This window comes from Periplaneta americana, chromosome 2 (genome assembly GCF_040183065.1).
Source record: "Periplaneta americana isolate PAMFEO1 chromosome 2, P.americana_PAMFEO1_priV1, whole genome shotgun sequence".
In the NCBI taxonomy this organism is placed as follows: Eukaryota; Metazoa; Arthropoda; class Insecta; order Blattodea; family Blattidae; genus Periplaneta; species Periplaneta americana.
Genome location: NC_091118.1, coordinates 46,961,964 through 46,983,630, shown reverse-complemented (window position 1 = coordinate 46,983,630; position 21,667 = coordinate 46,961,964). Strand labels below are relative to the sequence as shown.

Here is a 21,667-nt window from a genome sequence, read left to right as displayed (position 1 = left end):
AGGGGTGGAGAAGCTGACTGCAGGATCGGAAGAAGAAATGTCGGAAGTCTGCGCATTGACAGGTGCGAGTGGAGTCAGTAAACTCGCTCGTGTAACAAATGTGATGTTCGATAGTTAAGCCAAGACCGCCAGAAGAAAACGCCGAGAGTTGTAAGTCTACACATTGAAAGGTGCTTTTTCCTCTCGCAGTGCAAGTAGGAGTCGAGTAAACTCGCTCGTGTAACAGGGTGATGTGTGAAAGCTAAGCCAAAGCATATATGTCGAAAATTTATGTTTGGGAAAATACCAGAATCTTTATGGGAAAGGCATGTAGTTCCGTTGTCCATTTCTTTTAGGGCTCGTGCCGACATTTGTCTTAGCGCCTTAGGAAAACCACGGGAAACCTTAGTGAGGTTGATTTGTATCAATTCAGGAGACTAGACAATTGGTTCTTTGGTGACTCTATTGAATTAGGGCTCGATCGGCGAGAGGGTACTAGTTGGGAAGGGTGAGTGTTAAAGTCCGAGTAAGAATAAGCCATTTCACAGCGATTGCGGAATTCAAACGGTTTTATTAGGAGACGAGTGTTCATTTACCTAAACCTGGAGAAGACGCTGGTCTCCCTTCCTGTCTCAGGACAGACGGGTTAAAAGCTGCAGACTTCCTTAAGAAAACAGTCTGTGGGCTGAAATTCGTGACGTCACGCACTTGTCTACAAGAGTCAACATTTAGCGGAGTTCAAGAAAAGTTAATTTTCTAAAATTATACAAAAATGTATCTCAGTTTGTAAAATGTTTAATATGGCAAATATGTAAATATCGTTTAATATTATCAACTAAGATTTCCTCTTTTTATGTAGGCCTACTAAATGGGCTGATTGCTGAAATTCATACTTTCTACAATTTTTAAGTCAGAGATTTTATTTTTTGTAATTCCAGTCCCTTGATGTAAGTATTCATGCATTTAGGTTTAATTATGATCGAATGAATGGTTTTTGAGTTATTAAATTTAAAGAAAAAACGTAGGCCTATACAGGATGTTTCAGAAATACTTTGACAAACATTGGGGGCATGCTCCTCACACCAAAACAAGGAAAAAAGTTCATATAAACATATGTCCGAAAATCCTTAGTTTTTTAGTTATTAATGGAAGAACATAATGAAACATCTGTTAGATATTGTCAGCTTGGTAGCAAATGTTACAACTTTAATTAATTCAGAAACTCATAACGTTTGAATACCTCCGTGATCTGTTGGTCAGCATGCTGGCTTCCAGATCGGGAGGTCCCGGGTTCGATTCCCGGGCTCGGCTGTCGGTGAATTTTTCTTGAAGAAGAAGGGTGTCTAGAGTCTGGAAATTTGTATGAATGTGAGTGTGATTGTGAGTGTGCCGGGTTAATATTAATTAACCAATCATCACAGATATATATATATATATATATATATATATATTTATAAATTATAGACATCAGCTCAAAGAATTTGAGTGACCACAAGGGTCCGAAATAGAATAAACATGTACAATATAATGTGATGTGATAAATTAAAAAAACAAGTTAATTGTTGAAGGCAAATATAAGTGGATTAATTGAAATAGAGATGATGATGTAATATTTGAAGAGAATATTTGATAATATTTATAAGAATAGATATTACATAATCAAAAGGAATGTGAAGTTCCTTAAGATAATTCCATGTGCATTTTGTAATTGAACCTTTACTGCCAATCAGCAAACCAATGACAGACCATTGTTTAAGAGGGACGTTGTACTTTTGAGAAAGATACCGCAGACAAGGTTCATATATAGACTTCTTCTCAAGATCAACTTCGGTGGTCTGATTTGGGTTTCTTTCGAAATGGATAGTAGGGTCAAGAACAAGAGCCCGTTTTAAGCGTCCGTTGATAGCAATAATGTCTGCCTGTCTAAAAGAACCATCTGATGATATACAATGTGCTTCCTCATGAATCTCTCAATTTAAAGTTTTTAACGATGTCGCCAAAGCATGTCGTACACGATGATGTCTAGCATTGATCAGCAGCTCGCCTTTAGGGCATTTCCAAGCACGTGTCCATGTGTTTCAAGCTCGCTACATCAGGACTGTCGCTGGACAGTAAGCTGAACACACGTTTCAGCGTCACATTGTTGACAAATAACTCCATCTGTTAGCACAACCATAAGGCATCTAATAGATGCTATAGAGTTACCAAAAAAAAAAAAAAAACTCATAACAAATGTTCAAAATGTACACAAATGACAATGTAGTATAAACAAGTCTCCTTGGCAACATGTAGCCATCTAGGATACAATGGGTGCATCAGCAGACTTGTATCGATAACATCATTCGATTATCTAACAAAATAAATATTATTAGCAGTTACAAACTTAAGTTGTTGGATTGTACTTCGAAATGCGTGGAACGTAAACTTTCATTGATCATACTGTCGGTCATTTATCACACTCTGCACGCGACAAATTCTAGTGGAATATTACGTGTTTCCATTACTCTTTCAATTTTTTGTTTCCACGTTGTCCTAGGTCTTCTCTGTTTTCTTTTCCCAGGGAGTATCCACTCAAATATTTGTTCAGGCAATCTGCTTATATGCATGCTCCATACGCATCATATTTCCATACTCTTTTAATTGTCTTTCCTCAGTAGTCCTGTCTAGTGTGTGTTACTACATCATCATCATCATCATCATCATCATCATCATCATCATCATCATCATAAGTTTCATGGATTGGACCCTTTGATCCGTTCCCTCTCCAAGATTTAGAGCTGTTCTCGCCAACGGTTCTTACGTCTTTCAATTCTTCTTTTTCCCTGTTGTTTGTACCGGTATGATTGTAATGGAATTTAGCTTGTCGGCATTCACTCTTAATGTAAATACCAGTTTGTTCCGTATTCGTCTATTTTTCTAATATACTAGGAATGTTTAGTCTCTTATAGTCCAGGAGAGTCTGTCCTGTTTCCTCTGTTTTAATTCTCTTTCTCTGTGAAGTTGTTAAAAATCCAATTTTCTGATCAGTATAGCCTAAAAATGTAAGCAATATTAAAGTTTTATGTCATTTTAAAATAGACTTGCATACTATATACGTTACTGTAGGTACGTTAACAGAAAACCACAATTTCAAGTCACACAGAGTTTGTGTGCACTCGATGTGGGTCTCTGGCGTCTTGTCAGCCCACTCGAGTTCTGTGGATATAAGGGGAAAAATTGAGAGGGTGTCGGGTAGAATTCTTGGGTAGCTCAGTTGGTAGAGCGCTGGTACGTTCAACTAGAGGTCCCAGGATCCTCGATACACAGCAGCGGAACAATTTTTCCTTTGAAATTATTCAATTTTAAAACAGTTTCTTTCCTCACTTTTCTCAATATAATTCGTTTAATTGTGCCAATTAATTGTAATTGTTTTTATAATTTGAATTCTAAATCATTTGATGATTGATAAGAAATATTGAAGCCCAGATAATTAAACCGATGAACTTGTTCTAATATTATAAGTTAGGTTTACTTTATGAGTTAAGTTTACTTTTGCTTATAGTAGACGTTGTTATAGCATAGTTTTTATTTATAGTCCTAGGTTTATTGCATTTATTTATTTATAGTTACAATTAAATTTACGCTTATTTTATTTTTTATTGCTGTAATTATTGTAAATTTTATTAATATAATTATTGTAATATTATTGTATATTATATTATATCACTGCCACCGGGTGTATACCCAATTGTAGTGTTAATAAATAAATACATACAGTTTCTATAATGACTTTTGTTCTGATGTAATCCGTCCTTACAAAATCAAATATTTTTGTCTTCTTTGTGGCAATTTTTTAATCATATTCCCTTGATATATTAAATATATAATAGGCCTATAGTTTTAAGTTCGCCTATATATTTCTCCAAAATTTATTTATTTTTATTCATTGTTTTAGTCAGTGTTCAAATTTCTGCTACATGTATGTCATGCAGCTTCTTAAACTTCTGTTTTTTTTTTTTTTTATTTGATGTAATATTATAAGCCCATACTTTCCTTCTAAGGGCTTTTCCTCCATCAATTCTACTAGTTCATACATTTAGTATTATGTTATTCCTCCTTGGTAGCAATTTTTCCTTCAACAGAGACGCTCATAGCTCATAACAAATACGAGAAAGTGTCTATCGCCGAACTAGAGCGAATGGTAACAGTAACACTGCATACCAGGCTGAAAGCGAGCGTCGCTGTCCCTTTCTCAGCGCTGTGGAAAGTGAGCGAACGCTGTGGCGTCGGGTCCCGCGCAGTCATTCCGTCTGCTCCCGTTCTGAAGATCTTCACGTCTTGGACAGCCATAATGCAGACGACTGGTGCCTGGTAAATCCCCTACTTTTATAATAGATCAACGTGTAATTCTGTTCGCCCTACGGGTTTGTGGAATGAAGACAGAATTCCCATGCTTTTTCCTTAGAGCAGCTACGTGAAGATGATGACTGTAGTCAGCACCACGCTCCGGGCGGTTTTTCCCACGGGAAATACCATGTACTCAATGTTATTCGAGTGGAAATTATACTTAGTTGATGAAAAATCCTTCCTTCGCATAGATTTCCCTCGCTCAAAGTCCATTGCTAGATTGCAGGTTTATGATTCCATGGATGCCTATTATTACCTGCAACGATACTTGTGATACTTGTGATCGGGGGACGGGTGTTTTCCAGCGATTCTCTCTTTTCCATCAAAATCACAGTATTAAAAACATTTTGCGTATCTCCTTTCCTTCCCTCGCAAATATGACGCACAGAGGCAGATAACTACTACTATTACTGCTGCTAATACTGCTATTACTACTCCTACTACTGCTCTTTTACTAATTACTACTAGTACGATTATTAATACTGCAACTAATGCACTACTGCTACTGCTACTGCTGTTCTCTACTACTGCTATTGATAATACTACTACTACCATTACTACTGCTATTAGTTACAACTACTACAGCTAGTTATTAGGCCTACTATTGTTACTACTACTATAAAAATAGGAAATTTATTCTTTGAAGGGGTGGAAAAATTCAAATACCTGGGAGCAACAGTAAGAAATATAAATGACACTCGGGAGGAAATTAAACGCAGAATAAATATGGGAAATGCCTGTTAGTATTCGGTTGAGAAGCTTTTATCATCCAGTCTGCTGTCAAAAAATCTGAAAGTCAGAATTTATAAAACAGTTATATTACCGGTTGTTCTGTATGGTTGTGAAACTTGGACTCTCACTTTGAGAGAGGAACATAGGTTAAGGGTGTTTGAGAATAAGGTGGTTAGGAAAATATTTGGGGCTAAGAGGGATGAAATTACAGGAGAATGGAGAAAGTTAGACAACACAGCATTGTATTCTTCACCTGACATAATTAAGAACATTAAATCCAGACGTTTGAGATGGGCAGGGCATATAGCACGTATGGGCGAATCCAGAAATGCATATAGAGTGTTAGTTGGGAGACCGGAGGGAAAATGACCTTTAGGGAGGCCGAGACGTAGATGGGAGGATAATATTAAAATGGATTTGAGGGAGGTGGGGTATGATGATAGAGACTGGATTAATCTTGCACAGGATAGGGACCGCTGGCGGGCTTATGTGAGGGCGGCAATGAACCTTCGGGTTCCTTAAAAGCCAGTAAGTAAGTAACTACAAGTATTACTACTTTTAATTTTACTGACACTATTGTTACTACTACAACTACTGCTACTATTAATACTACTGACACTATTGTTACTACTACAACTACTGCTACTATTAATACTACTGACAGTATTGTTACTACTGCAACTACTGCTACTATTAATTTTACTGACACTATTGTTACTACTACAACTACTGCTACTGTTGTTACTACTACTGCTACTAATGTTACTACTCCTGATACTTCCAAATCTATCTCTTTAGTTGCTTCAAGTAAAATTACCATGTTTTCCCTAATCGTTTGTGGATTTTCTCCTAACATATTCACGTGATATGCATAAACAAGCAACTGATGTAACCCGTTCAATTCCAAACTCTCTCTCTCTTAATCTGGACCTTCCTAATGGCATATTCTAGAGCAAAGTTAAAAAGTAAAGGTGATAGTGCATCTCCTTGCTTTAGCCCGCAGTGAATTGGAAAAGCATCAGACAGAGACTAGCCTATACGAACTCTGCTGTAAGTTTCACTGAAACACATTTTAATTAATCGAACTAGTTTTTTGGGAATACCAAATTAAATAAGAATAGGGCCTACCTATTATATAAAACTTCTCTCTTAACCGAGTCATATGCATTAAATAAGAATAGGGCCAACCTATTATATAAAACTTCTGTCTTAACCGAGTCATATGCATTTTTGAAATCTATGAATAACTAATGTACTGTGCCCTTATACTCCAATTTTTCTCCAGTATCTGTCGAATACAAAAATCTGATCAATAGTCGATTTATTACGTTAAAACTACATTGTTGATCCCTCAATAATTTCATCCATATATGGAGTTAATCTTCTCAAAGAGAATATTGGACAGAATTTTGTACGACGTCAACAAAAGTGATATTCCTTGAAAGTTACTGTTATTATTATTATTATTATTATTATTATTATTATTATTATTATTATTATGTTACGGTATGTTTATTAGTAGTATACTATGTTCTAATAGAACATATTCATGAATATTACGTAATAGTGTTTTCCAGTGTTAAAGATAACAAAGAGCCTGAATAAATTATTTTTAAACAGTGAACCTTAACACATTCATACCACACGTTTCTTCGGTTCCATTCTGAAATTCCATTTAATATATTTTACGTTAAACTCAATCGATAAGACTTGGCAATAACTATTTGTGAATAAACGAATGTTTCTAGGAGAACTATAATTCTTTACATTAACTACTGAAAAACTTTGCTGTAGATTTCGCAATAATTTAATTTAATGACATTAATATGATCAATAACATAAAACTAACACGCTCTTCCATTAAATGTTATGAATTTCAAATGTAGGAAAAAATCTGTCGGCGAAAGTAGTACTTCAAGTAAAAAAAATTACACACTTATTAAAAAAATACTCGGATTCCAACCACTACATCAGGGCTCGTCAGCACAGAGCACGCTGGGGCTAGCGTCTGTTAAACGCAGAAAACGCAGTGCACCATGGTGCACTCCGTAGCTGCTAGCGGGTATGCTCTCTATCTCTCCCTGCTGCACGACGGTGCACACGGGACGGCACCGCGTACCCTTTGCACATTTCAGCGAGTGCTGACGACCACTGCACTACATGATCCGAATGAAGGAATGCTCAGAGGAAAGTGTATGTTTGCGCCACAACATATATACAATCTGCGCAGAATCAATCGGAGGTAATCCGGAGGTCTCTGATTGAAAGCGCGCAAACAATTGCTCCGGATATAACCTAATCATGCGCAGCACTAATTGCTACTCTACTGCTGCTGCTACTCGTACTATTGCTAGTGATATTACTAATCTAATGTTGCTACTACTACACTAATAATTTTGTTACTACTGCTACAATATTGTTCTGCTACTTGTACTACTGTCACTACTACCATTGCTAATACTACTGTTAATATTACTACCGCTATATTACTGTTACTACTGTTTCTGTTCCTGCTACTGCTGCTATTACTTTACTACTACTACTACTACTAACTACTACTACTACTACTTCTACTACTACTACTAACTACTACTAACTACTACTACTACTACTACTACTACTACTAACTAGTACTAGGCCTACTACTACTACTACTACTAACTACTACTACTACTACTAACTAGTACTACTACTACTACTACTACTACTACTACTACTACTACACCACACTTCCCATTTCACATTTGATATAAAAACTGTTTCAAAGATGACATATTTTTTCGTTGTAATTACGCGTTCCATAATAATTCATTTATTTCATTGGGGCCTATGTTGTGCGCTATATTACTGTTTGTAGATAACTTTATTAAACTCTCATTTGAAAGACACACAAATAACCCCAAAAATATTATATTTGGCTTATGTAGATATGTCATTAATTTTGTAGAAATACATAAATCAGCAACCCATACGATTGACAAGGAGTGAGCTGGTAAATATTTTAAATGTGATAAGAAAAGTTCCTACTGTACGAACTTAATAGCTTCAACAAATTGACGCAAACTTCACTGGAAGTGTACAAAATCTTATTTCGAAGTACTCTTTTTTAGAGGATACATGTCACAAATTCAAGGAAGAGCGATTTCTAATGTAAGATATGACAACTGTGTTGTGTATGTGCAACATGAGGTTTGCTGGAAGATCATATTGACTTTGCGGTTAGGAGATTTAAAGCACAGTGGTTCTCAAGTACAAATTATACAGGGTAAACCGTTAGTAATGTCATTAATTTCTACAGGTTATTCTCTGAGATATTTCAAACAAAAATGTGTAATATAATTTTGATCGTTTTTACTTCTTTTTCGAGAAAAATATTGTTTTATATGAAACATTTCATTCCGTGTTTTGGGAAAGCCATTGATTTAATTCCCAATATGCTCAGTCAGTTTAAGAGAGCAGTGTATTATGATAATAAATTATTGAAAGAATTTTAGTTTTGTCCTTTTAATGTGGAGAAATTTGATCGGAACAAATGTAACATTTTAAAATTCCATTGCAGCACGAAAAGTTGCATTTGTTCGGATGAAATTTCTGCACATTTAAAGGACAAAACTAAAATTCTTTCAATAATTTATTATCATAATACACTGATCTCTTAATTTGACTGAGCATATTGAGAATTAAATTAATGGCTTTACCAAAACACGCTGTGCAATTTTTCAAATAAAACAATTTTTATCCCGAAAAGGAAGCAAAGAGGAGCGAAATTTTATCAATTTTTTTGTTTGAAATATCTCAAAGAATAACCCCTGAAATTAGTGACATTACTTACGGTTTATCCTGTATAGCAGTGGACGACTTTCTGCTTGTTCAAAGTATGTGTTAAATGATAGCTACACCAGTCTCCCTCATAAGTGTTATTTATTTTGAAGACATTCCATAATTATTTAAATGGAAGCAATCTCATTAGAGACTCTACGTAAAGATTAAATTTTGGTAACAATGGTTATTTATCATCATCCTTCACGAATTAGGCCTCTGTAGACCTGTTTCGGCCCCATCTAGCAGTCTTCTTAAAGGTCTTCCTGGTCGACGATGTCCTCTAGGTTTATACTGCATCACCCTGTTTCTACCAACGAGGAAATGGCGACCGAGTCACAGCGGTATAACTGTTTCATCAAATGCAGAGGAAATGCTGCATTACAAGCCTGTCAAGAGGCTAAAAGTGGCAGCCCCACTACTGGACTACCTAACGATAAGGCTAGTAACCTATCTTAGGGAAAATTACATTACTTTCAAGCCTCAAACAATGGTTATTAAAGGAGAAAAATTCGCTCCGGCGCCGGGGATCGAACCCCGGCAGTTGACTTAATATATGTCGAACATGGAACAAGGTTACAAAGGGAAAAACACTAGAGGAGAGTGATTCGATCCGATGCTATGGATTGAACTTCGGCGTAGCTCAGTGGTTAAAGCACTTGGTACGTAGAACCAAGGACCTAGGTTCGATCCCTGGCGCCGGAACGAATTTTTCTCCTCTAATAACCATCATTAGAGATTGCTTTTGGTTACAGCGTATTATTTTGTTTTATTTACATGTCAGATCAAATGTGAGTGTATCATGCGATTTAATATCGTTACTTATTTTGAATTTTAGATTTTTTTTTCTTTATAAGCAAACTATCTGCGTTATAAAAGCGATAACTTGGACTATCATCTGTCGCGCTATCACAAAGCGCCTAATCCTAACATTCTTTTGTCTTTGTGTTTTGACACCTGACTGCTGGGAAATCCAGTTACATTCAAACTTCATTTAACCATAAAATATTTATAAGCAAAGGAAATCCAAAATACGTAAATAAACAAACTCAAACACAATCTTTTGCCGTTAGTGACAAAAAAGTTTAAATAATACCTAGAGAACTGTTGAAATTACTGTAATATGACCAAAAATATGTCGTTATAGATACAATTTTTGGTCAAATATGGGTTAATGCTAAAATAGGTTATACTATGCATTTATATGACCATTAACAACCGTGTCATCGTGTTCAGGAAAGCTAGAAATTGGTTTAATTTAACTTAAGTTTGTAAAAAGAGACCAGGGTAAAATACACAATAAAAAACGAGTCATATGTATCACCATTATTTTCACCACCACTGCCGTCATGTTCAACACCACCGTTTTTATATTTAATATCATTATCACCACCAGGCTTCATTTTGTCACTTCATTTCACTATTGTCGCCTATTATCATACCACCAAACCCCGGTTTCCAAACTTAGCGGTCCGCAGTATGTTTTGTATAATTTAAGCTGGTAATCAAGTTTGAAATTTGTGAAACTTCGACTCTCACTTTGAAAGAGAAACAGAGGTAAGGGTGTTTGAGAATAAGGTGCTTAGAAGAATATTTGGGGCAAAGAGAGGTGAAATTACAGGAGAATGGAAAAAGTTACACAACGCAGAACTGCACACATTGCATTCTTCACCTGACATAATTTGGAACATTAAATCCAGACGTTTGAGATGGACAGGGCATGTAGTACGCATGGGTGAATGCAGAAATAAATATTAGAGTGTTAGTTGGAAGACCTGAGGGGAAAAAGATCCTTTAGGAGGCCGGGACATAGATGGGAGGATAATATAAAAATGGATGTGAGGACGTGGGATATGATAGAAGGGACTGGATAGGGACTTATGTGAGGGCGGCAATGAACGTCCGTTTTCTCTAAAAGCCATTTTGTAAGTAAGTAATCAAGTTTGATTCATTGAACATTTGGATAACGTTAGCAACTGACATCCTTAGCAAATTATCTGCTGGCTTATTTTCCTCATGGGTGTTACTTTTATTGGTATCACTTGAGGTTCCAATCAGTCTTCGGACTGCTGACTGAACATAAATATATACGTTGTTATCAATGCCTTCTTTTTGCTTTTTCTGCATTCATTTACTCTATTTTATTGCTGATATTCGTCCTGAGGAAGCGATGGACGGAGCCGTCTAGTAAACTTATAATTTTTAAAATCTATGCAAAGCAGATCGTTATTCAAGATCCAAAGGATTGGTAGCTGCAGGTGTTATACAACGGAAAATTACATGAACTTCTTTGTTTACAATGACCTCTAGAACAGTGTCTCCTCAAACTTGTAGATGTTTGTGTTTGAAAGAGATAGAGATATCTATCGGGGCAAGTTGTCTTGTGAAGGTAAATGTCCGGATGGCATATTGATATGACCGTCCGTTCGTAGCCTCTATTACAGTTACAGTTCTGTCAACCTAGCAACACTTGTTAATTACGACGATTGATAGGAACAATGTCACGGATAGTGAGGTAGGGCGCTGAGCGGGTCATAAAGACAGTGGTTCAATTCATCATCACTATCAACAGCTATTCATCTTTCCTTCCACTGCATTTCTTCATTCACATTCGTTTTAGTTCCTTGTCTGCTTGATCTATTTCTTCCATAGCTTCGATTTAGGTCAAGTAAAAATTACGACGTTTCGAACAACAAACGATTAAAATTCCGCACCTCTGGTAAATTCGGTATGGCATAGTTGCTCCTCGTGGTCAGTCAGAAAGCTTAGAAATGGCATAGTTGAGCCCACACGAATTGAGGGTAGCCAGAAGGGACAAGACATAGCTGCGCCCAGACGAATTCAGGTAGCAGAAGACACCGGACATAGTTGAGCCCAGAGGAAGTCAGGTAGCAGAAAACATAGAAAATAGTTGCGCCCAGAGAAAGTCGGGTAGCAGAAAACATAGAACATAGTTGCGCCCAGAGAAAGTCAGGTAGCAGAAAACATAGAACATAGTTGCGCCCAGAGAAAGTCAGGTAGCAGAAAACATAGAACATAGTTGCGCCCAGAGAAAGTCAGGTAGCAGAAAACATAGAACATAGTTGCGCCCAGAGAAAGTCGGGTAGCAGAAAACATAGAACATAGTTGCGCCCAGAGAAAGTCAGGTAGCAGAAAACATAGAACATAGTTGCGCCCAGAGAAAGTCAGGTAGCAGAAAACATAGAACATAGTTACGCCCAGAGAAAGTCAGGTAGCAGAAAACATAGAACATAGTTGCGCCCAGAGAAAGTCAGGTAGCAGAAAACATAGAACATAGTTGCGCCCAGAGAAAGTCAGGTAGCAGAAAACATAGAACATAGTTGCGCCCAGAGAAAGTCAGGTAGCAGAAAACATAGAACATAGTTGCGCCCAGAGAAAGTCGGGTAGCAGAAAACATAGAACATAGTTGCGCCCAGAGAAAGTCAGGTAGCAGAAAACATAGAACATAGTAGCGCCCAGAGAAAGTCAGGTAGCAGAAAACATAGAACATAGTTGCGCCCAGAGAAAGTCAGGTAGCAGAAAACATAGAACATAGTTGCGCCCAGAGAAAGTCAGGTAGCAGAAAACATAGAACATAGTTGCGCCCAGAGAAAGTCAGGTAGCAGAAAACATAGAACATAGTTGCGCCCAGAGAAAGTCAGGTAGCAGAAAACATAGAACATAGTTGCGCCCAGAGAAAGTCAGGTAGCAGAAAACATAGAACATATTTGCGCCCAGAGAAAGTCAGGTAGCAGAAAACATAGAACATAGTTGCGCCCAGAGAAAGTCCGATAGCAGAAAACATAGAACATAGTTGCGCCCAGAGAAAGTCAGGTAGCAGAAAACATAGAACATAGTTGCGCCCAGAGAAAGTCGGGTAGCAGAAAACATAGAACATAGTTGCGCCCAGAGAAAGTCAGGTAGCAGAAAACATAGAACATAGTTGCGCCCAGAGAAAGTCAGGTAGCAGAAAACATAGAGCATAGTTGCGCCCAGAGAAAGTCAGATAGCAGAAAACATAGAACATAGTTGCGCCCAGAGAAAGTCAGGTAGCAGAAAACATAGAACATAGTTGCACCCAGAGAAAGTCAGGTAGCACAAAACATAGAACATAGTTGCGCCCAGAGAAAGTCAGGTAGCAGAAAACATAGAACATAGTTGCGCCCAGAGAAAGTCTGGTAGCAGAAAACATAGAACATAGTTGCGCCCAGAGAAAGTCAGGTAGCAGAAAACATAGAACATAGTTGCACCCAGAGAAAGTCAGGTAGCAGAAAACATAGAACATAGTTGCGCCCAGAGAAAGTCAGGTAGCAGAAGACACAGAATATAATTGCGCTCGGACGAATTCAGGTAGCAGAAGACACAGGACATAGTTGCGCCCGGACGAATTCAGGTAGCAAAAGAGAGAACATAGTTGCGCCCAGAGGAAGTCAGGTAGCAGAAAACATAGAACATAGTTGCGCCCAGAGGAATTCAGGTAGTAGAAGACACCGGACATAGTTGCGCCCAGAGGAAGTCAGGTAGCAGAAAACATAGAACATAGTTGCGCCTAGAGGAAGTCAGGTAGCAGAAAACAGAACATAGTTGCGCCCAGAGGAAGTCAGGTAGCAGAAGACACAGAATATAGTTGCGCTCGGACGAATTCAGATAGCAGAAGACACAGGACTAGTTGCGCTCGGACGAATTCAGATAGCAGAAGACAGGACATAGTTGCGCCCGGACGAATTCAGGTAGCAGAAGACACAGGACATAGTTGCGCCCGGACGAATTCATGTAGCAGAAGATACAGGACATAGTTGCGCCCGGACGAATTTAGGTAGCAGAAGATACAGGACATAGTTGCGCCCGGACGAATTCAGGTAACAGAAGACACAGGATATAGTTGCGCCCGGACGAATTCAGGTAGCAGAAGATAAAGGACATAGTTGCGCCCGGATGAATTCAGGTAGCAGAAGAGACAGGACATAGTTGCGCCCGGACGAATTCATGTAGCAGACGATTCAGGACATAGTTGCGCCCGGACGAATTCAGGTAACAGAAGACACAGGACATAGTTGCGCCCGGACGAATTCATGTAACAGAAGACACAGGACATAGTTGCGCCCGGACGAATTCAGTAGCAGAAGATACAGGACATAGTTGCGCCCGGACGAATTTATGTACCAGAAGAGACAGGACATAGTTGCGCCCGGACGAATTAAGGTAGCTGAAGACACAGGACAGTTGCGCCCGGACGAATTAAGGTAGCTGAAGACACAGGACAGTTGCGCCCGGACGAATTTAGGTAGCAGAAAGGACAGAACATAGTTGCGCTCAAACGAATTTGGGTAGCTGAAGGGGCAGGGGATAGTAGCGGCCAGATGAATTCGGATAGATGAAGGAACAGGGGTATAGTTGCTCCCAAACGAATTTAGTTAGCAGAAGGGACAGGGCATAGACCCTAGTTACGCGTCTACGAATTCAGGTAGCAGGTGGAACAAGGGAATAGTTGCGACCCTAGAATTCAGATAGTGGAGGAAGAGATAAGGGCATAATTGTGCCGCAACGAATTCTGAAAGTTCTGTATTTTTCGCTACTCTGATTGTACAAGATGTAATCCACAATTTTACAGCTTAAATGTGTGTATTCGAAATAATGCTGCATGAGTATTAATGTCGATTCTTCTTGTTTATTTGTTTTTTTTTTTTTTTTGTTGTTAACAAGCAAAATACTAGTGGCAAGTAACTATAGCTTAATGGCGTAGAAAATTGCTATTCATCACATCATATTACAACAATTTGAATACGATCCCAACTATGCCATGCTCTTTTCTTTACTTAGTAAGTTCGGGGCGCAACTATATCATAATCTTTTCTTTACCAGATAGGTTCGGGGCGCATTTATGCCATGGTCTTTTCTTTACCTGATAGGTTCGGGCATAACTATGCCATATTCTTTTCTTTACCTGATAGACTCGGGCGCAATTATGCCAAGATCTCATCTTTATCTTATAGGCTCGGAGCGCAACTTAGGGTGCTCTCATAATAGGAATCCTTTTTATCATTTGCATCTAATCTGACTACGCAGCGCAACTATGTCCCCCCCTCCTCTATTAAATTTTAATCCCAAATCGAGTATCATTCCTTATTTTTTCCTACTCTGTTTTTTTACTTTTTTGTGTTGTTTCTTACGCTCTGTAGTATAGTCAAACCCTCGTCCGGCAAAGACCGATATAACGGTAAACCCGGATAATGCGATAGGTAGTTCTTCATGGTGACGGCGTATTTTCTGCGCCTGTCTTTCTATGTTAGATGCGTCTCGTAATAGTGATCAAGCAATTTTATAAACACTTCTTACAACGTTACGTATTTCCTAATTCCATTCTTTACGAAATCACTCGACCTTGGCGAACATCGAACTAAGTTCCTACTAACTCTTTATGATCGCAAAGAAGCTCTTCCTTCCGTCACTTCGATTGCAGTTTCAAATTTTGAAGAAAACAATGGACATGGCATCGTCTTCAAAATGACGACAGGAAGAGAAGGAAAATTTGATCCCATTAGTGTTACTGGTTCTTGGTGTGAAAATAAAGTAAAATAATATTGTAAAAATACAGCTCTGACGGGAAATGCAGATAAGCTATGGCTTAGAAAGAGGAAAATGAAAACAATCAAAACTGAGTTTTCTCTGTACAAATTCTACAAGGACCTGCTCCATTGATTAGCGGCCGATTATCAAGACCTATAGTCTGTCCCAAGAATCTGTGGAGTAACTTCGCGCATATGGGGGCGGAGTCTATCTGTGCCGGGGTGTATTGCGGGCAGCATCAGCTCGAATCCGCTAAGGAGTAAGATGCTCGTGGTAGAAGATAAAGTTCAGATAGAAATTATCTCCTCCTGCAAGCGAGTGCTCGCTTCGTTCAAGCAATGCCTCCCCCAGCGCAGTCATTGGCCCTAGCCCTCCCACATACCACTTGCGCAGAGGTCTTGTTTCGTTTTTCTACTCCACATATTCCTGGGACGAACCATAGATGTTCAAAGAAATGTTCGGAACTGCCACGTAAAAACAATTTTACGTAAAATATATCTTTCCCCACACCAAGTGTGGGTATACATTCCAAAAAGAAAAATAGTAGAATTTCAAATCCTTACTGTTACAAGAATGCTAATGTTAATAATAGTTAGACCATGAACAAAAATGTAACTTGTGAATGTGTAACTGCGCTGTAACAGGGATACACCAGCACATAGAATACGTCACCCAGTTTCGGGAATTAAATTACAGTTGTGTTGGTTTGAATGTTTTATTTTTGTTTCGGATTACAAGTGGAGATTAGGTCTATGGGTCTGTGATGAAATAAGTAATAAAATTAATTAAGGGCACAGATACTATTTTCTCTTCATATGAAAGTACATTCTGAAATTAATCCCAGCTCACAACAAATGTTTCACTATTACTCCAAGTGTATCTTACATTATATTGTCACTTTAATATTGCAAAACTCGCTGTTAAAAATCAAACGAGTAGTATAGTCCGGGCCAGCTTACTTCATACCCTAAGGGTGAACCTAACCATTTTTCCCCCATTATTATATATAAGTTACTAATGGATTGTGGTGATTTTATAGTTTGCAGGTTGAATTTTCTTTTGCCAATTTCGTTTTCAATTTCCATACTGACAAATACTACAAATGATAGACCTAGTAATTTTGTATCTGTTATGTTGGCAGCTGGCGCAAAAGTTGTCGGTACTGGAGTTCCATGGAATTAAAATTGTACTAGATTTCTGAGCCGGTTACTGGAAGCTAGTGAAATTTGAACATAGTAATAATGAATTAATATCAGTATTAATATTAATACATAATACTTATTTACAAATGGGTTTTAAGGAACCCGCAGGTTCATTGCCGTCCTCACATAATCCCGGCATCGGCCTCTACCTTGTGCAAGATTAATCCCATCTCTACCATCATATCCCACCTCCCTCAAATCCATTTTAATATTATCCTTCCATCTACGTCTCGGCCTCCCCAAAAGTCTTTTTCCCTCCGGTCTCGCAACTAACACTCTATATGCATTTCTGGATTCGCCCATACGTGCTACATGCCCTGCCCATCTCAAACTTCTGGATTTAATGTTCCTAATTATGTCCGGTGAAGAGTACAATGCGTGCAGTTCTGTGTTGTGTAACTTTCTCCATTGCCCTGTAACTTCATCCCTTTTAGCCCCAAATATTTTCCTAAGAACCTTATTCTCAAACACCCTTAATCTCTGTTCCTCTCTCAAAGTAAGAGTTCAAGAATATTAATACATAATAGTTATTTTATGTGTTGCGTTGTGGTTACAATTCCTGACTATAGTCAGGTAGACCTAAGTATAAATAAATATAACATGGGTGTGATAATGCAGGTGGGTGATCGATAGAAATACCATTTCACATTTTAATAAATTTGTTTCGTGATAAGAATTTTATTATAATAATGTCAAAAGAAGGAAAAAGCATGGCAGTGACTCCACCAAGTCAGCGTAAAGCGTGCTGCGAGAGTGGGGATAACTTTCCCTACTGGCGTTCTGTTCTTTCAGATTTAACCGAAAGAAGATAATGAAGAGGAATTATGCTCACGGAGACAGCAATTATAACTAGAATAACAAACTTATTAGGAGTAAGTATTCCTAAGCATACATTTCATGGTGATATTCGGTTTTCGGAGTTAGTACTAATAATTTCATGTGGGCAAACAAAATACATTTTTAGGTTAGGTCTCGTGAACCAATTGTTTAGTCAAACCAATGAATTTCATATTGCCAGACAAAATAACTAACATGTTAATCCATTTCTAGTATAGTTTGCCTACGAAAATATGTTACAAATTATTAAATTATTTAGAATAGCCTTCCATCATAAAGGTAAAGTACGGTAAGCAAATAAGTCATTCAGTACGTAGAATGGTGATTTTACTTCATATGGTGATATCTGGTAACAGTTGGCAACACTGATAAGACGGCTATATTGCTGTTTAGGAACTGTTCTTACGTGACTCTCACTATATCACATGTCTGAAGCTGCTCTCGATGCCGAGATATCACTAAGAGATCGCTTCGCACGACTAATTTTATACTTAACTTCGTCTCCTTCATGCCCATAACGAGTGGAGGTGGTCTGATTGGATATTGTCACACAAGTCACACTAGTTCATGGCCCAATGATTTCGACGCGAATTTATGAAAGAATCGCTTGTTAGTGCCAGAATTATTTGTCGTTTTACGAAAAATATTTACGGATTTTGTGAAGTATGTTAGAAAAAATATTTATTTTTAACGAGCATATTCAAGATGGCCAAATACTGTACGTAACAGCCACCAGTGTGCTCTAGGGGTAGAGAGTAGAAGTGATGTTCGGAGGCTGTACTGCGGCGCGTGTTCGAATCCCACTTATGCTAATTACCTAGTTCGATTTTCTCAGAGGTTTCCTCCAACTGTAAGTCGAATGACAGGTATTCCATGACGAATCCTGGCCTCTTCTCTCCAAAATACCGTATAAGCCTAGTTTCAATTAAAATCGACGATATATGATTTCGCAGTTGATGTTGCTTGGCTAAATAACCGAATATCTAAATGTTTGTCAACTGAATTGACGGATTAATATTCCATTTTCTGACTCGACCAGAAATAAAAAAAAAAAATGTCAGACATTATAAACAATAATGAAGTGAAAATAAGCTCTTCGACAGTCGTGATCATGGTTGGTGAAAGCGATCTACTGTTTTGAAAATGCCCCCATACTGCGGTGACCTGCATCTCTTCTCCACCGCATGACGTAACAAATATGCGCAGTTCCCTGACCCGAAGAAACATAGTACCGTTAGCATCACTTTTACGTTCGAGAGATTGCTTAGGATCAAGGGCGGGGACGCAAATGGAAGGTCATGGGATCCAACCCCGGAATTCCTTTGTCATCTCTTTTCATTTTAAGTTTAAGTTTAGTTTAACACTAAAGAAGTATGAAGTTTGATTCCAAACCATACTACGAGGCTTTCATGAACGAAGCGGATATAAAGGCAGATTTCTGGTGCGCCACAAGAGAATCTTTCAAAATGAACTGATCAAACCGGCTTGAAAAGTCAAACACACATAAGTTGTTGTAAAGGAAAGGTTGAATACAAGAAATTACCTCTAATGAGAATAGTAAGGCACAAAATAAGATCTACAAGTGCATAGCTTCATTATGTTACACATCTTCACGTAGAACTGTGTCTGGATGCGATCATACAACGGGAATACTAGGAGGGAAACAAAATAGTAAGTACAAAAATCTGAATCACAGAAACATCTGAATATAGGCCCATTCACAACGAAAACGTTGACATAAACGTTACAGTAACAGTAACAATTCAGTCATCATGCACAATGGAAACTTGACATTACCGTAAGACAGCGGTGACCAAAACTCGAGCTGCAGTGATCATATGCGACAGACAGCCTATGAAGTAAGGAGACGGAGGAAAGGTACTTGGCATGAAAACTACAACCAGTGGTGGTTCCTGTACTGACATCTTGATCAATCCCGCGGATAAAAATCTCAGCCTTTGCTGTATCAGTAATGTCACTGCTGTCATCAAGAGCCAGTGAATAATATACGATTTTTTTTACTTATTTTTTAACCTTTATCTTGAATATAATCAGGAATTGTTTAAATTCTTCTCTCAATACTTCGTCGAGAAATTCGTAGTTTTTCAAAATTAAAAACTTCTTATGAACAAGTTATTTAAGCTATTTTAATCATTAGTCTACTCTTTTGAGAAATTCTGTTCTATTAAAAGCTTTAGAGCACGAGATATTTCAAACCCCATTAGGTAGCTGACTTCCTTACATTTATTTATCTCATCTTTCTCTTCCTGGCTATGATTTAAGACATGTCAATTCCTGGCATTTAACAGTTCGTTGACACATAATATTGAATCAATTTTCTACAATATTATTATTAAATGAATAACTAATAAATAGTTACCCTCATCTAAAGATTAAAAAATTAAAATTGAGATAAAAACTAATAATTTTTTCCTTCTAGGGAGAAGATCTAAAAATATCAATATTCATTCACGTACAGAAGAATTATAGAAACACATACTTAGTGGTCAGTAATAATAATAATAATAATAATAATAATAATAATAATAATAATAATAATAATAATACATTATTCAGTGTGACAATTAATGTTTATATATACTCCTAATTGAACCGTTGAGCAAAGTAAACATATTACATTTTTTCCGACAGAACAACAAAAAAGTTCTCATTCTTTACGAAACCACCTCTTACTGCTTGTAGAGATAGAGTTTGTAGAGCGACATGATACCGCCACTGCTTGCCTTCAGTACGTGAATGAAACACACAGCAATGTACAGGAAATTCCTCGTACCCGTTTGAATGTCTGTGATTACACGATGTAATCATTACTCCCGATTTGGTCACCGCTGCCGTAAGTCCACTAAATAGAATATACAGTCTCCGTAAACAGATGACTGAAAAACATCAACAATCATTGACGTTATTGCAAACGAAAAGTATGAGTTTGGAAGATTCTGCGTTCACGTTTTTGTTCACTTCTAATGTTAACCTTTAAGAAAATCATTGTGAATGGTTACATTAAATAACATGACCGCAAGATTTGACGTTCACGTCGCGTTTACATTTACTTTTCATTGTGAATGACCCATAACTCTTCGTGTAAAAACCCCTATAGGCAGGGCCGAGTATTTATAGAGATCGAGAAAATCACGACATAATAGATATACAATAGATTTTTGTTAATATTTATGAATTAAGTGATTCTGATTAATAATATGCGGATAAAACAATCGCGACAAATCGCGAAATAGAGTTCTAATAGCGAAATATGAACACATTCGCGAATTATTACTATTGCGTCGTTTTATAGCGAATTTCGTATTCTAAGTTTTTTTCGGATTTTTTTTTTTCACTTGAATCTGTTATATATCCAAGTAGGCTACATTACATGGTATTCCAGGTGTTCTGATTACATTAGTGAACTCAAAAGACGGAGAATTCAACATTTCACTAATAATTTGGAAGTGTTAATTTGAGGGCTGCAAGTTTTTTTCGTTTTTAATGAATGTGTGTTAAATACGGTCTCAATCCAACAAATATTATTTACTGGCCATACCTCACCTTTACCAGAATCCAACGAATCTTTAATCTTAATTATTTGGAAAGTAATATTCATACTGAGTTAATACTCCAATTCCAAAATAATTGTATTTTCAAAATTTCCATTAATCTCCGCCAAGAGTACAAATTAATCTCCAATGACACCAATATTAAAAACACTTAATTACTTACTTACTGGCTTTTAAGGAACCCGGAGTTTCATTGCCGCCCTCACATAAGCCCGCCATTGGTCCCTATCCTGAGCAAGATTAATCCATTCTCTATCATTATATCCCACCTCCTTCAAATCCATTTTAATATTGTCTTCCCATCTACGTCTCTGCCTCCCTAAAGGTCTTTTTTCCTCCGGCCTCCCAACTAACACTCTATATGCATTTCTGGATTCGCCCATACGTGCTACATGCCCTGCCCATCTCAAACGTCTGGATTTAATGTTCCTAATTATGTCAGGTGAAGAATACAATGCGTGCAGTTCTGTGTTGTGTAACTTTCTCCATTCTCCTGTAACTTCATCCCTTTTAGCCCCAAATATTTTCCTAAGCACTTATTCTCGAACACCCTTAACCTATGTTCCTCTCTCA

At 37.6% G+C, this 21,667-nt stretch overlaps 1 protein-coding gene across 1 annotated transcript in view; it reads left to right on the top strand.

Moving 5' to 3' along the window:
• Nucleotides 1-21,667, top strand: part of nvd (cholesterol 7-desaturase nvd) — a 363,650-nt gene that overhangs the window by 144,850 nt on the left and 197,133 nt on the right. The gene's annotated exons all lie outside the window — the stretch shown is intronic.